Genomic DNA, 16,645 nt, shown 5'->3' on the forward strand with positions numbered 1-16,645 from the left:
TTTTGTCCCATGTCGCGATCGGCGCGGACTTAGCCTCTGAAGCGGCCGGCCGCCGGTCAAGTTTTATGTCAAAGAGTGTACGTCAAATACTTTATTACATCTTGATCCTTTTACTTTTTGGGGTTTCTGATACATAAAAAATAAAAACATAAAGTTCCTTACACTACATTTCTAAGACATAATCTTCTGTTGTGAAAGACTGCTACCATCTAATGGCACCTCAAAACGCAATGTATTCCGTTAATTGACTCATAACAGTTTCGTAAGAGATGTCAACAAGGACACAGTATGAAAACATTTTATACACGTCCTCTGTATTTTATTTGTAACTACTGTGCACTGTTCGCGCAGCTATTCACTTATTGTATCACGAGAGACGGTACTGTGGGGTGTCGTCTCGATAAGAAATTTTCACTTTGAATTTTGTATGCATTTACAAAATTGGTTTATTGTCAGAATTTTCCATAACTGTTCCTTTACATACATTACAGTTGCGTCCAATTAATGTGAGCAGTCAACGGAACAGATTGGCACTGTAAAAATATTTTCTACGCAAATGATCTGGAGCTGGCGATTTAATTTTGCCTGAAAGTAGTAATCACTGTATATTTCTGTGTGATCTTCTGGATTAAGATGAAATACTGTTTTATCATACAGTCATGTTCGGCGCTACAGCAGGTATGCGTGAGAAGAAAATGCTTGTCGTATTCCTACTTTTAGTTTCGCTTAAGATCTGGCTTGTCGGCTGAGGGATGCGCTGTATAAAGCGTATAACATGACGTGAAAAGTGTTGCGAGCGCCCTCCTTTGCCCGTGGCCCCGAGGTGAAGCCTTCTGAACCCGACCGTGAGCGTTTGCGATCCAACGATATCTTACCGAACTAGCAGCCAAAGCGCATTTGATGAAAGTGAGCTGAGCTCGCGAAAGCTGTACATATCAAGGGCTAAACCATATCAGCGACAAGAGTTTGTCAATTGTTGTTGGTGTATAATGCAACTTAAGTAGCAACTGTAGTGGAAATGCCACTCTCACAACCGCAGCGTTTACAGTCTCGGGCGAGGCAAAGGTTTCTCATTGACAACTACAGAGGAAAGACCCGCTGGGGTTTTACTCATAAGCATGGCAGCATTTATTTGGCATTACGTTAACAAATGGCACTGACAGACCGAGACAACAGTGTTTACCGTGCCTAAACGTTTTTGCAGCAGAGCGCATACTACCACTTAGAACCCAATCACTCAGTCTTAGCCATTGCGGATACTAAATCTGCGACAGTGCTTAAAATAGCCGATTCTTTGTACTGACAATGCAATCAGTCGTTTTATAAGGTTTTCTTTGCAAAAAATTTTTATTCTTTCATCTGCTAGTTTTCGAACCACATCTACACGACTACTCCGCAATTCACACATAAATATCTGGCCGAGGTTTCAAAGAATCACTTTCACAATAATTATTGCCCATTCCACTCTCGAACATTAGATGGGAAAAAATGAACACGTACACACTGAGATGAAAAGTGATGCACATATACAAAAGGCGGTAGTATCGCGTACACAAGGCATAAAAGGACAGTGCGTTGGCGGAGCTACCATTTGTGTGGTTTCCAACGCGATTATAGCCACACGACTGGAATCAACAGACCTCGAACACGGAATGATAATGGGAGCTATACTCACTGGACATCCCATTTCGGTAATTGTTAGATAATCCACAGTGTTAACAGTGTGCTGAGAATACCAAATTCTGCGCGGTTTGGGATCCTTACCAGATAGTATAAACGGAGTATATCGATAAAGTTCAAAGGAGTGCTACACGTTTTTTATTATCGAGAAACAAGGGAGAGAGTGTGACGGACACGATACAGAATTTGGGGTGAAATATCATTAAAACAAAGGCGTTTTTCGTTGCTGAAGGATTTTCTCACGAAAATTCAATCACTAACTTTCTCCTCCAATATGAGAATATGGGGAGAAACGATCATTATAATAGGGAAGTCAGAACTCGAAAGATATAGGTGTTCGTTTTTTCCGCGTGCTGTTCCACAGTGGAATAAAAGAAAATTAGTGTGAAGGTGGTTCGATGAACCCTCTGCCAGACACTTAAGTGTGATTTTCAAAGTATCCATGTAGATGCAGCAGATGTGCAGCTGTAGAAACTTCAGGCCTTGCTTCCTTTTTTCTCCTATATTTAGTATCGATTCCCCCCCGAAGGGGGCGGGCTGGCAGCAGCTTAGTACGCCGCTCTTCAGCCTACAGAATTTGTTTCAAAAAGATGAAGATAATAAATATTAAAAACAGGCGAGAAAATCGGTGACTTAAATGGTAAAATGGCGGAAAATCGTGGAACTTAAAACATAAAACGAAGGGTTGATCACGCTAATAAAATACATAAGAAGCAGACAGGTAAAAGAATAGATGTACAATTAAAAAAACACGGGGACAGACTGGTTTCTGTTCGCAAGAGATATAATATTTACACCCAGCGACAGCATGGTTTCTGTTCGCAACACTTTGGAAAGACGAACAACACTTCACATTCACTTGAACACTGCACTAAAAAATTTTCACAAATATGAGATACCACAGCTGAGGGTAGATTGGGGGAGGGGCACCTGGTCAGATGATGGGAGAGGAAAGGGGGGGAAGGAGAGGAAAAAACGAATTGTGGGAAGGGGGAAAGGAGCAGATGGAGGGCGAGGACGCATAATATGGGGGGGGGGGGGGGGGAGTGCTGGGCAGACGTGACAGGGAATGGGGAAAGACAGAGGAGGGGAATGCAAATGGTGAGGGGGGAGAAGGGAGGCAGGGAGAGGGTAGGTAGGGAGAAAACAGGATGGAAGGGGGAGAGAGGGGGCTCAGGGAAAGGACAGGAATGGAGGGGGGCGTGGGGATCAGGGTTGATAGGAGGGATAAATGGAGGGAGAGAGGGCACAATCCGGGAGGGGGAGTTGACAGAAGCCACCTTGGGAAAGGAGATGAAGGGTGTAGAGATGGAGGGTTGGGGGGGACACAACAGTAAAGGCATGGCAGATGGCAGGGTTTGGACAGGAGAGGAGCAACCAGGAGGTAAGGGGGATCAAGGCGGCGGGAGGTGTAGAGTATGTTCGAGGAATAGGAGCAGGTGAGCAGATGGGGGAAAGGAATGAGGTCGTAGAGGATCCGAGGACCCGCAGGGGGACAGGAGGCATATACAGAAAGCGAGGCGGGGTTCATGGTGCTCGAGGACCTGGAGGGACTTGTAGAACTTGGGGGGGGGGGGGGAGGTCGGGGGGGTCGGATATCCAGGCAGGACTGGCATAACAGAGGATGGGACGAATTAAGGATTTGTAGGTGTGGAGGACGGTAGACGGGTGCAACCCCCATGTCTGGCCAGAGAGGAGTTTGAGGAGTAAGAGGCAGTTGTGGGCTTTGGATTGGACTGAGCAGAGATGAGGGATCCAGGTGAGGTGATGGTCAATCGTTAGGCCAAGGTAGGTGAGCATTGGGGAGAGGCAGACAGGACAGGCGCATATAGTAAGGGAGATATCCAGGAGCCGGAAGGAGTGAGTGGTACGACCTACGATGATTGCCTGGGTCTTGGAAGGATTGATTTTCACGAGCCACTGGTTACACCATGTGGGAGAAAGGTCAAGTTGATTCTGGAGAAGGCGTTGGGACCGTTGGAGGGTAGGAGCGAGGGCAAGGAATGCGGTGTCATCGGCATACTTTAGGAGGTGTACTAGAGGGGAGAGGCACGTGTGCCGTGTACAGGAGGTAGGGGAGAGGGTAGAGAACAGAGCCCTGGGCCACACCTGCAGTGGGGTAGAAGGTGTGGGAATCGGCATTGTGGATGGTAACGTAGAAGGGGCGGCGGGAGAGGATGGAGGCCTTCAGACGGATGTAGTTAACAGGAAGGGCGTAGGTCTACAGTTTAAATAGGAGTCCGGGATGTCAGACACGGTCGTAGGCCTTTTCGAGGTCGAGGGAGACAAAAATGACGGAGCGAGGCCTTGTTTCTCACCACAGACAACACAATGACCGATGACCTTATTAGCGACCGAGAACAGATGCGTTTGTCTAGAGTTCTCAGTGCTAACAGACAGGTGACACTGCATAAAACACACTACTGGCGATTAACATTGCTACACCACGAAGATGACGTGCTACAGACGCGAAATTTAACCGACAGGAAGAAGATGCTGTGACACGCAAATTATTAGCTTTTCAGAACATTCACGAGGTTGGCGCCGAAGGCGACACCTACAACGTGATGACATGAGGACAGTTTCCAACCGATTTCTCATACGCAAACAGCAGTTGACCGGACTTGCCTGGTGAAACGTTGTTGTGATTCCTCGTGTAAGGAAGAGAAATGCGCACCATCACATTTCCGACTTTGATAAAGGTCGGATTGTAGCCTATCGCGACTGCGGTTTATCGTATCGCGACATTGCAGCTCGCGTTGGTCGAGATCCAATGACAGTTTGCAGAATATGGAACCGGTGGGTTCTGGAGGGTAATAAGGAACGTCGTGCTGGATCCCAACGGCCTCGTACCACTAGCAGTCAAGATGACAGGCATCTTATCCGTATGACTGTAACGGATCGTGCAACACGTCCCGATCCCTGAGTCAATAGATGGGGACGTTTGCAAGACAACAACCATATGCACGAACAGTTCGACGACGTTTGCAGCAGCATGAACTATCAGCTCGGAGATTATGGCTGCGATTACTCTTGACGGTGCATCACAGACAGGAGCGCCTGCGATGATGTACTCACCGACGAACCTGGGTGCACGAATGGCAAAACGTCATATTTTCGGATGAATCCAGGTTCTGCTTACAGCATCATGACGATCGCATCCGTGTTTTACGACATCTCGGTGAACGCACATTGGAAGCGAGAGCAGATAGGTGGAAAGAATACATTGAAAGCCTCTATGAGGGTGAAGATTTGTCTGATGTGATAGAAGAAGAAACAGGAGTCGATTTAGAAGAGATAGGGGATCCAGTATTAGAATCGGAATTTAAAAGAGGTTTGGAGGACTTACGGTCATATAAGGCAGAAGGGATAGATAACATTCCATCAGGATTTCTAAAATCATTGGGGGAAGTGGCAACAAACCGACTATTCACGTTGGTGTGTGGAATATATGAGTCTGGCGATATACCATCTGACTTTCGGAAAAGCATCATCCACACAATTCCGAAGACGGCAGGAGCTGACAAGTGCGAGAATTATCGCACAATCAGCTTAACAGCTCATGCATCGAAACTGCTTACAAGAATAATATACAGAAGAATGGAAAAGAAAATTGAGAATGCGCTAGGTGACGATCAGTTTGGCTTTGGGGAAAGTAAAGGGATGAGAGAGGCAATTCTGACGTTACGGCTAATAATGGAAGCAGGGCTAAAGAAAAATCGAAACACTTTCATAGGATTTGTCGACCTCGAAAAAGCGTTCGACAATATAAAATGGTGCAAGCTATTCGAAATTCTGAAAAAAGTAGGGGTAAGCTACAGGGGGAGACGGATCATATACAATATGTACAACAACCAAGAGGGAATAATAAGAGTGGACGATCAAGAACGAAGTGCTCGTATTAAGAAAGGTGTAAGACAAGGCTGTAGCCTTTCGCCCCTACTCTTCAATCTGTACATCGAGGAAGCAATGATGGAAATAAAAGAAAAGGTTCAGGAGTGGAATTAAAATGCAAGGTGAAAGGATATCAATGATACGATTCGCTGATGACATTGCTATCCTGAGTGAAAGTGAAGAAGAATTAAATGATTTGCTGAACGGAATGAACAGTCTAATGAGTACACAGTATGGTTTGAGAGTAAATCGGAGAAAGACGAAGGTAATGAGAAGTAGTAGAAATGAGAACAGCGAGAAACTTAACATCAGGATTGATGGTCACGAAGTCAATGAAGTTAAGGAATTCTGCTACCTAGGCAGTAAAATAAGCAATGACGGACGGAACAAGGAGGACATCAAAAGCAGACTCGCTATGGCAAAAAAAGGCATCTCTGGCCAAGAGAAGTCTACTAATATCAAATACCGGCCTTAATTTGAGGAAGAAATTTCTGAGGATGTACGTCTGGAGTACAGCATTGTATGGTAGTGAAACATGGACTGTGGGAAAACCGGAACAGAAGAGAATCGAAGCATTTGAGTTGTGGTGCTATAGACGAAAGTTGAAAATTAGGTGGACTGATAAGGTAAGGAATGAGGAGACTCTACGCAGAATCGGAGAGGAAAGGAATATGTGGAAAACACTGATAAGGAGAAGGGACGGGATGATAGGACATCTGCTAAGACATGAGGGAATGACTTCCATGGTACTAGATGGAGCTGTAGAGGGCAAAAACTGTAGAGGAAGACAGAGATTGGAATACGTCAAGCAAATAATTGAGGATGTAGGTTACAAGTGCTACTCTGAGATGAAGAGGTTAGCACAGGAAAGGAATTTGTGGCGGGCCGCATCAAACCAGTCAGTAGACTGATGACCAAAAAAAAAAAAAAAAAGATTCGTCGTCGGCATACTGGTATATCACCTGGCGTGATGGTATGGGGTGCCATTGGTTACGCGTCTCGGTCACCTCTTGTTCACATTGACGGCACTTTGAACAGTGGACGTTACATTTCAGATGTGTTACGACCCGTGGGTCTACCCTTCATTGGATCCCTGCGAAACCCTACATTTCAGCAGGATAATGCACGACCGCATGTTGCAGGTCGTGTACGGGCCTTTCTGGATACAGAAAAAGTTCGACCGCTGCCCTGGCCAGCACATTCTCCAGATCTCTCACCAATTGAAAACGTCTGGTCAATGGTGGCCGAGCAACTGGCTCGTCACAATACACCAGTCACTACTCTTGATGAACTGTGGTATCGTGTTGAATCTACATGGGCAGCTGTACCTGTACACGCCATCCAAGCTCTATTTGACTCAATGCCCAGGCGTATCAAGGCCGTTATTACGGGCAGCGGTGGTTGTTCTGGGTACTGATTTCTCAGGATCTAAGCACCCAAATTGCGTGAAAATGCAATCACATGTCAATTCTAGTATAATATATTTGTCCAATGAATACCCGTTTATCATCTGCATTTCTTCTTGGTGTATCAATTTTAATGGACAGTAGTGTACCTGCAGAAATTAATGTGGGATGTATGACGAACGCATCCGTTAGGACAGGTTGGCTAAATTTGGCTATGGCAGCAAACAACCGACGCGAGTGCCTTTCCTTACAGCAAGACACGCCTGCAGCGCCTCTCCTGGGCTCGTGACTACATCGACTGGATCCTAGTCGACTGGAAAACCTTAGCCTGGTCAGATGAGTCTCGATTTCAGTTCGTAAGAGCTGATAGCAGAGTTCGAGTGTGGCGCAGACCCTACGAAGCCATTCACCCAGGCACTCAACAAGGCATTGTGCAAGCTGATGGTGGCCCCATGATGTGTCTGCATGGAATCTACTGGGTACTCTGGACCAACTGCACCGGTCATTGACCAGGAATATTTATGTTCGGCTGCAAGGAGACCATTTAAAGCCATTAAACGATGGAACTTTTGTGGATGACAATGCGCTGAGTCACCGTGACGCAGTTGTCCGTGATTGGTTTGAAGAGCATTCTGGACAATTCGAGCGAATGATTTGATAATCCAGATCGGCAAACATGAACCCATAGAGCATCTATGAGACATAATAGAGAGGGCACATCGTGCACGAAATCCTGCACCGACAATTACGGCCGGCTATATCACACACGGGGTGGTGCTTGATAAGAAATAAGATGAAACAGGTGAGCAAGAGCAAGAGGTTATTACTACCACAATAGAGAGATTTAATAAAAAAGAAAATGCTTCTCAATAATACAGCTTCTCAGACACTAACAGGTACACGTCTGTAACACACAGTGAATAAACGTAGTGGGATGTGAAGATCATGCTGCTGACAATCCGTAACGACATCGGCTGAGTTTTTGGAGTAATTGACCGTCAAGTTCGTCTCGCGATATCGGTGGAAAGTCGTAGAGCCAGCTGAGGTAACTTCCGACCAGGCTCTGACTCATGGGATACTAAGAGTCGACGCATGAATTGGCCTTGAGCTCCGGTGGAGAGAAATGCCGACGTGGTGGCTTGCGCCGCCCTATATAGCCGGGCGCGGAAGAATTCGTGGCAATCCAATTCTGCACACGTGACACCACAGAGGGAATAGGTCTCTGGCGCGAAGGATGTCTGGTTGCGCTTGTCTTGCTGTGTGTCGTCCTTGTTGTGACAACGTAGTCCGGTGGGGAGGGGAGGGGGGAGAGAGAGAGAGAGAGAGAGAGAGAGAGAGAGAGAGAGAGAGAGAGAGAGAGAAAAAAAAAAGAGGCAACGCCTTGTATGTATGCAAAACCGCCATGCTAAAGTGTGTTAGGGGTTGCCGAACTCTTTAGGCGAACTTCGGGTAGATGGCAGGCAGCATGGCACACTATTTCCGCTGTGGACTTCCAACGACTTGTTGAATCCACACCATGTCGGTTGCTGCAGTACAACGGGAAAAAGAACGTCCGACAAGATGTTAGGAGGTATCCCGTGATTTTTGTCACCTCCGTGTATCTTTTCGTGTGAGGTCTGGATTCTCTTATCTTATTACGATAGTCATTTTTACAATGTACGTGGGAGTCAACAAACATGTTAGCATTATGAGGAGAAGAAGGTGATTGAAACTTCGTGAAAACTTCGCACCACAATCCAAACCTTTCTCCCTATATAGGTGAGAGTCACCAACGAAGCTTTGCATTCGAGGAGAAAAATGGTGATTGAAACATCGTGAAAAGATCTCGTCACAATGAAGACGCCATTATTTTGATGTTGCCATGCAAACTCGTGTATCATGAAAACGAGCTGGCCTCTGAACTTTTTCGATATCCTCTGTCAATCCTGTCTCTCAAGGATCCCAATATCACAGCAGTACTCCAGAAGAGGACGGAGAAGCGTACTGTAGGCAGTTTAGCGAATTTGTTCAATCTTCTAATGTTCGCTTTCCGACCACATATAGGAATAGAGCACTAATTTAAGTTGTCAGCACTTGTAATCCGTAGGTATTCAGTTGAATCAGGAACCTTTAAATTTGTGTAATTTTTCACGTAGCCTAAATTTAATGGGGTTTTTTAGCACTCATGTAGACCTTTCCCTTTTTATTGTTCTGTATAGCACATATCGTGTGATACAGATACCTTGTCTAAATCATTTTGCAACTTATTTTGGTCTTCTGGTGACTAAAGTAGACAACAAAGTAAAGTACTATCTGCAAGGAAAGAAAGAGGATGTCCCGACTGTCACGCAAAATATTTGTATAGATCAGGAACGACATAGAAGCAGTAACACATCTTTGGGGAACCCCAATTAGCAGTTCTTTCTCACTGGATAGCTTGCCGTCACTTACTACGAGCTGTGACCTTCCTGACAAGAAATCGTAAATCCAGTTGCACGACTGATTTGATTCTCCATAGGTACACAATATCGTTAGAAATGGCTTGTGAGGAACGACGTCAAAAGCCTTCTGGAAAGCTAAAAATTTGAAATCAACTTCAGATCCCGAATCAGTAACTTTCATTACTTCGTGTGAATAAAGAGCTACTTGTTTTTCACAATAACGATATTTTCTGAATCAGTTTTCTGAAGTCTTCAGTCATCTTCAGTTTGGCTCTATTTACTGGCAGGTTATATTACGGATCAGGTGCAGCTATTCGCTGGGATCGTGCCGGCTGTTGTGTACAAAAACTGTTAAACCAACATCTACGTATGCTCACAAAAACAAAATGTTACCATCATCCCAGCGACTAGCTGCACATGGTATACAATCTAAAACTCCTAGTAAATACTACTAGCTGCACTTGGTGCATAACGGAAAGTAGCCAGTAAATACACACCCTGACGAAAAAGAGTGAAGCACCCAGAAAGAAAGCAAGAAACGACATAAAATTTAATGTCTTCATTTGTGAGGCCATATTGTCCTTAGTTGTTTCACAGTTCCAGAGCGTATTTTCGTTTCGTCGTTAAAGCTACAAGAAAATGCGGTTCACTTTATTGATGTAAAACATCATCAGATGTCTGTCATTAAAGATATTTAGTATTTGATTTGTTTTTAAGATTGAAAAGCCTTCCGTTAACAATTTGTTGGTTTTTACTTACGGTGATTTCTAATTGCTTTCTCGGCCATATCAGGAAATAACGTCTGCTATCAAGTGTTTGGTGTGTTTCTTCATTAGACACTCTTACTTGTAGTCTATTTTTTCTTTGCTCTGCAGAAATATGCATTTCTTACGTTTTGCACAGCAGGTCGAACAGGTATGTGATGTTATTCCAGTGATCACAAAATCGAGTCAAATTGTCAAACTTGGCAGTATGAGTCCACTTGTCAGTGTGATGTTGCATGCCTTCTGGTCCAGATGCACGCACCGATTCGGTTGGAAAGAGTTGTATCCTCTCCTGAGGCATGTGCCCCACAACTGCAGTAACTAGACCTTATGTCCAGTATACTGACACTGCAACGGAGCTGACGTCAGAGCCAGTCCCACACATGTGGTATCGGGGTCAGATCCGGGGGTCTTGCTGGTCACGGAGGTACCTCAGCATCACGCAGACATTTCACAGAGATACTTTCCATGTATAGACAAAGATTGCTCTGCTGAAAAATGTCACATCACAGGTACCATGAGGCCGCAGGTTGTCTGTGATGTTGTGGCGTGAGAGATACTTCACTCAGGATCATCGGTGACCAGGGGCCCTACCCAATTATTCACGCCGCGCCAGGAGTAACACCGATGTGCCTCTCCAAACCAGTGGAACAACAGAAACACGAAGATGGTTATCCGAAGTAGTGTAAGATCTTGATTCATCGCTGAACGCAACGCGACGCCATTCATCAGCAGTCCATGGTTCCCAGTCACGGCACAACTCCAAACGCAGCCGTTTGTGTTGTGAAGTTAACAGCAGCCCACGCATGGGACACTAGTGGACTTCTTTTGTCCAGGAATGCCTTCTTTGCCCAGTTAGTCTGCTTTGTATGTCCTCCTTGCTTCGTCCGTCATATGCAAGGTAGCAGAATTGCTTCATTTCGTCTACTTTGTGATCCCGAGTTTTGATGTTAATTTCATTACTAATGTCATTTCTGTTACTCTTCATCACTTTCGTCTTTCTACTGTTTACTCTCAGTCCATAATTTGTGCTCAGAAGACTGCTAATTTCGTTCAAAATACCCTCTAATTGTGTCTCGCTTCGACTGAGGATAGCTACGTCATCAGTAAATCTTATTCTTGATACCCACACTGAATTTTAATCGTAATCCTGAACATATCTTTAATTCCGTCAATGCTTCTTCGATCTACAGATTGAACACTACAGGGGAAAGGCTTTATCCTTGTCTTACAGCACTTCTTACTTGTTCTTCCATTCATACTCGTACTGTTTACTCTTGTTTCACATACGTGTTGCATATTGTCAGTTTTACCAAAAGCTTGCACCATTTTATATTTTTGAACGCCTTTTCTAGGTGAAAAAATCTTATGAGGGTGTCTTTTTCTCTTAAGCACTGCTTTCACTATCAAACGCAACGTAAAAGTGCTCCTCTTAGGCATTGCTCTCACTATCGAGCGCAATGTTAAAAGTTTCCTGAAGCCAAACTGATCCTGGTCTTCCACATATTATACTTGTCATCTGCTAAGCAATAGCGCGATAGTTTTCGCACTTATCCGTCCTTGCTGTCTTCGCGACTGTGCGCACGGAATTTTTCCAAAAGCCGGATGTTGTGTCTCCACTCTCATAGATTCTTCACACCAAGTTGAATAGTGGCCTGGTCGCCACTTCTCCCAATGATTCCAGAAAATCCAGTGGACTATTTGTAAGCCTTCCGCCTTATTTGATCACAAGTCTATTATACTCTGATCCCAATCCCCTACGTCTTCCATATCGACCGCTATTTCTTCTACCACATCAGACATTTCTTCTCACTCGTAGAGCCCTTCACTGTACTCTTTCCATTTATCTGCTCTCTCCTCTGCATTCATCAGTGGAATTTCTTTTTCACTCTTAATGTTGACTACCATTCTTTAATTTTACAGAATGTTTTTTCGATTTTTACGTATGCTGAATCTTTCCTTCCCACAATCATTTCTCTTTCTGAAATAACACAATTTCAGAGTGTTAGCAGTCTCATACAGATATGATTTTATGTATATAGACTGAAGTGGTTAGTGAAAATTTGATCCAGGGCCAGGGACTGAACTCTCATCTCCTGCTTACTACGCAGGGACGTTTGCCACTAAGCCACCGTGGCACTGCAGTTTGTACAGCTGCACGAATTATCCCAGCACTCCTCCTTCCTCTGTCCAAGTTCTCACTGCCACCCCAGTCTACTTTAAATTCCCTCTTACACACGAACAGAATTTCCGAGGCTTTCCATGTTCAGGAATAGCACCTCAGCATCGAACTTAAATCGGGGATGAAGCCTGAAACCCAGGTGCAAGTGAATGAAATAATGCAATTTACTGGTCTCATTTTATGTTTCTAGGCTGAAGCGGCGAGTGAAAATTTGTACCAACGCCAGGGATGGAACCGGATCTCCTGCTTACTAGGCCGGTGCGTTAGCCACTCAGCCACTTCGACACAGCAGTTTACACAATTGCGTGTATAGGGGGGAATTTAAAGTAGACTGGGGCGGCAGTGAGAATTTGGATCGAGGAGGGAGGCGTGCCAGGGTAATCCGTGAAGTGGTGTGAACTGCTGTGACAAGATGTCTTAGTGGCTAATGGACCCGCCTAGTAATTAGGAGACCTTGGTACAGATTTACGCTCTCCGCCTCAGTCTATACACATAAATTTCTCTTCCTGTTACTTCGCATTTTTCCTGCAGGCATTCAGCCTTAACTTGCCTACACTTCCTATATATTTCGTTCGCAAGTGACTTCTTTTGACGCATTCCAGTCTTTTCCTGATTATTTCTCTACTTCCTTCTTTCGTCGATCAAATGGAGTATTTCTTATGTTACCTTTCCTGTACCTGGCGGTCCAACTTCTGTGATTGCCCTATTTAGAGATGCCTATTCCTCTTCAACCGAATTTCTTACTGGTGTATAAATTATCACATTATGCACAGCCATAGACAATTTCAGATGTACACCATCATTCATCAGTATCCCGTTTCTTTATTCTTCGAATGAGTCTCTTGGACTTTAGGCTACTCTTCAGTATTGGAACCCCACTCTTCATTGTTGCCAAATTTATTCAAGATGGCGGGGATAGATACGGCAATGCCACAATGATGTCATCGCGAAAGTTCAAAATTTGGCGGGAAGATAAGTCAGTTGGGCTACCTCCAAAACCTAGCTCCCCCTCCCCTCCCCCTCCCCTGAGAAAATGAAGTTCAAATTCCAGCAGGACAATGCAACACACCACAGCTACCTCCACTAACCTAAGAAAATGGCGGGAAAGTAGGTGACTAGGGCTACCTCCACTAAGTCATCCGACCGCCACCTCTTCCTAGGATTTGGCAGGAAAAGAGCCTGTGCTGGGTAGGATGGGTATAAGTCTTTATTTTGCAGGCTGTCTTCATTTAAACAATTTGAGGCAGTAGCTCCATCCAGTGTGTTCGCCATGAGGTCTGGAGTCAAACTGACCTAGTACACTGTACTGCCACCAAAGGGCGCTGTTGTCCTTCCTGGTCCACAGCTCGTGGTCGCGCGGTAGCGTTCCAGCTTCCCGCGCCCGGGTTCCCGGGTTCGATTCCCGGCGGGGTCAGGGATTTTCTCTGCCTCGTGATGTCTGGGTGTTGTGTGATGTCCTTAGGTTAGTTAGGTTTAAGTAGGTCTAAGTTCTAGGGGACTGATGACCATAGATGTTAAGTCCCATAGTGCTCAGAGCCATTTGAACCATTTGTCCTTCCTGTTTCCTGTAACGTAATCCAAGATGGCGGTCTCGTGGGGGGGGGGGGGGGGGGAAGGGGGGAGGGAACCGATAGGAACCCTTAATCCTGTCACGTGTTGGACTCCAGCCAGTAAGATGATGGTATTTGGTAACGTCATTGGAGGGGATGTAGGGCAGGCTCAACAGGTCTCGGACTAGAGTCTTGCTCAGTGAGCCAGCAGCAGCAGAAGAAAAAAAACCATGAAGCGCCAACAGCAGGCGCAATCCATCACAGCCCTGCAGAACAGGAAGAAATGGAAAAGTAAGTATCCCATATCACATCTTTGTCTGTGGTTAGCATTATTATTATTATTGGTTGTTTTCGCGTCTTGGTCCATATGTGATGCTTCCTCATCTTTGTTCAGAAGCCCGCAGGATCGAGCGCCAACATGCTGATCCGTGCCGTGTCCGTACTAGTAACAACCTCAGCTGCCAACTTGTCGAGACCTGCACCGACCTCAGCACATGCGGCAGCAACAACCTCCAGCATGTCTGAACCTGTAGCGACCACGTGGGATCCTGTAGCGCACATAGCCCACTTCCTGGAGCAGGACAAGGAGCTGTTGTTCTTTTTCCCACATATCGATTTGTGTGATGAGGACACTCGATCTGCTCCCAACATATCTAACGCTGCTGGTGGTTCCAAACAACAGCAAGATGGAGGACAGTACTGGTCACCAACAGACGGCCCATCCCAGGAGAACATCCCTGTGCTAGTGCAGGCACAGAGTGCAGACGCTGTGGATAAGAGGGCATCGAGTGTACCCACGCTTTTCAGTCCTACATACAATTTAACTCCCAGTAGATCGAAACCTGTAAACATTGGTATAGAATCACATCATGTCTGGGAGTTGCATGCGAGAATAGAAATTGAAAATGCATCGAAGGGTGTTAAAGTGACAATTTCTGAGTTCTACTGGGACGAAATATGTCGCGCACAGCGCTACATCAATCATCGGATGACTACAGGGTATTATCCAACTCGTTCTCCCCCAGACATTCGCCTTACTGGTGTGTCACTATCTGCACTGTGTGTGAAATCGGGTGACAACTGTGTTTATATAAAGCACGCCTCAGTTATGAACTTATACGATCTGGATACTGGGCTACGCCTTGCATTGGAAAGATTGAACGGTTGGTTGCCGAGCATAGACTCTGCATACAATGATGTAAACTTCCTACGGGTGCATAGTGTCCATGTTGATGATTTGGAGCAGTACCTTCGTTTGTACATGAACGCTGAAACAAAAGAGGCAGACTAAATGGGCGTGTGAAAAATCCAGTACTACGAGGCATCCATTGGCTTCGCGTGGAATTTATTGCATATCAAAAAGCTTTGTTTGGGAAATACTGTACAGGTGCGAAGAAGAAGAAGATGCAGAAAGAGTCTGATAATTTTCTTGAAATACTGCGTCCTGTGTATGATATTTAAATAAATAAATAAATAATCTCAAACCGGTGTTTTGGTTTTATTTCATACCTCTCTCATTATAGTCAAAGTATTACCCTTATTAATATCGTTATTTTTTCAGTGCAACACCTATAATGATGCAGCAGCAGACAATTACCCCAAACATCGCCCCGACATTTATTGACATAATGAATGATCAAGTTACTCTTCATGGGTAGAATATAGATATATATATAGCTGATTTCTCTGTGTAGCCAATATAGCTCAGTCGGTTAAGTGATGGAGCTATAGCGGCTGCACATACTATTACCGTCCCTTCAAGTGTATCTTTCGATATATGTCAACTGGCGTAGTTAGTATCATGGCAGGATGGGCGAAAAACCCTCATCACAAGGACTTTGTTCACGGGGACTGGTCCCGTGAAGATGCAAAAGAAGTCCTGAAGAGAAGCAGAACTGGATTCTCCTTCCTGATAATATACGAGTAATTACTGTACGTCCATTCAATTTGGTAAGATTAGTGTACTCTTTACGCTGCTAACACATGTAGATGGAGTCCGATTTGAACATGTTTGTGTGTTATCAAAAACACTGTTTCAAGCCAAATATCAGCTATTACACGAGATACTGCGAGATGTAGATGGTGTTATATACACGACATTCAGTGAAAGCGGTGATTTCCATCCACCTGAAAAAGCAAAGCCAAACACTGTCTTCATATTTGACGATGTTACTGTGGAAAACCAAGACCAAATTCAAAAATATTTCTGTTTCGGTCGTCAGATGGGTGCTGATGTACTTTCTAAGCTAAACATATTCCAGAATTCCGAATCAGTTGGTTAGAGATAATGCACACCTCGTTATAGCCTTCAAACAAGACAATCTGAATTTAAAACTCATTTAAATGGTTCAAATGGCTCTGAGCGCTATGGGACTTAACTTCTGAGGTCATCAGTCCCCTGGAACTTAAAACTACTTAAACCTAACTAACCTAAGCACATAACACACATCCATGCCCGAGGCAGGATTCGAACCTGCGACCGTAGCGGGCCTGCGGTTCCAGACTGTAGCGCCTAGAACCGCTCGGCCACCTTGGCCGGCCAAACTCATTTACCAGGCACATGTAGGAACTGACATATTGTTCAATGATTTTGTAAAGATATGTGCTGTTTGCTGGAACCATTCACAGTATGGGTTTCTCGTTATTGATAAAACAAGAAAACTGAGTGATGGCAGACATAGGCGAAACTTTCAAGAGTTTCTGCATATACAGCATAGTAAGAGAGGTCAGTACATCATTATACGCTGCA

The sequence above is a fragment of the Schistocerca americana genome, chromosome 4, assembly GCF_021461395.2.
Source record: "Schistocerca americana isolate TAMUIC-IGC-003095 chromosome 4, iqSchAmer2.1, whole genome shotgun sequence".
Taxonomy (NCBI): domain Eukaryota; kingdom Metazoa; phylum Arthropoda; class Insecta; order Orthoptera; family Acrididae; genus Schistocerca; species Schistocerca americana.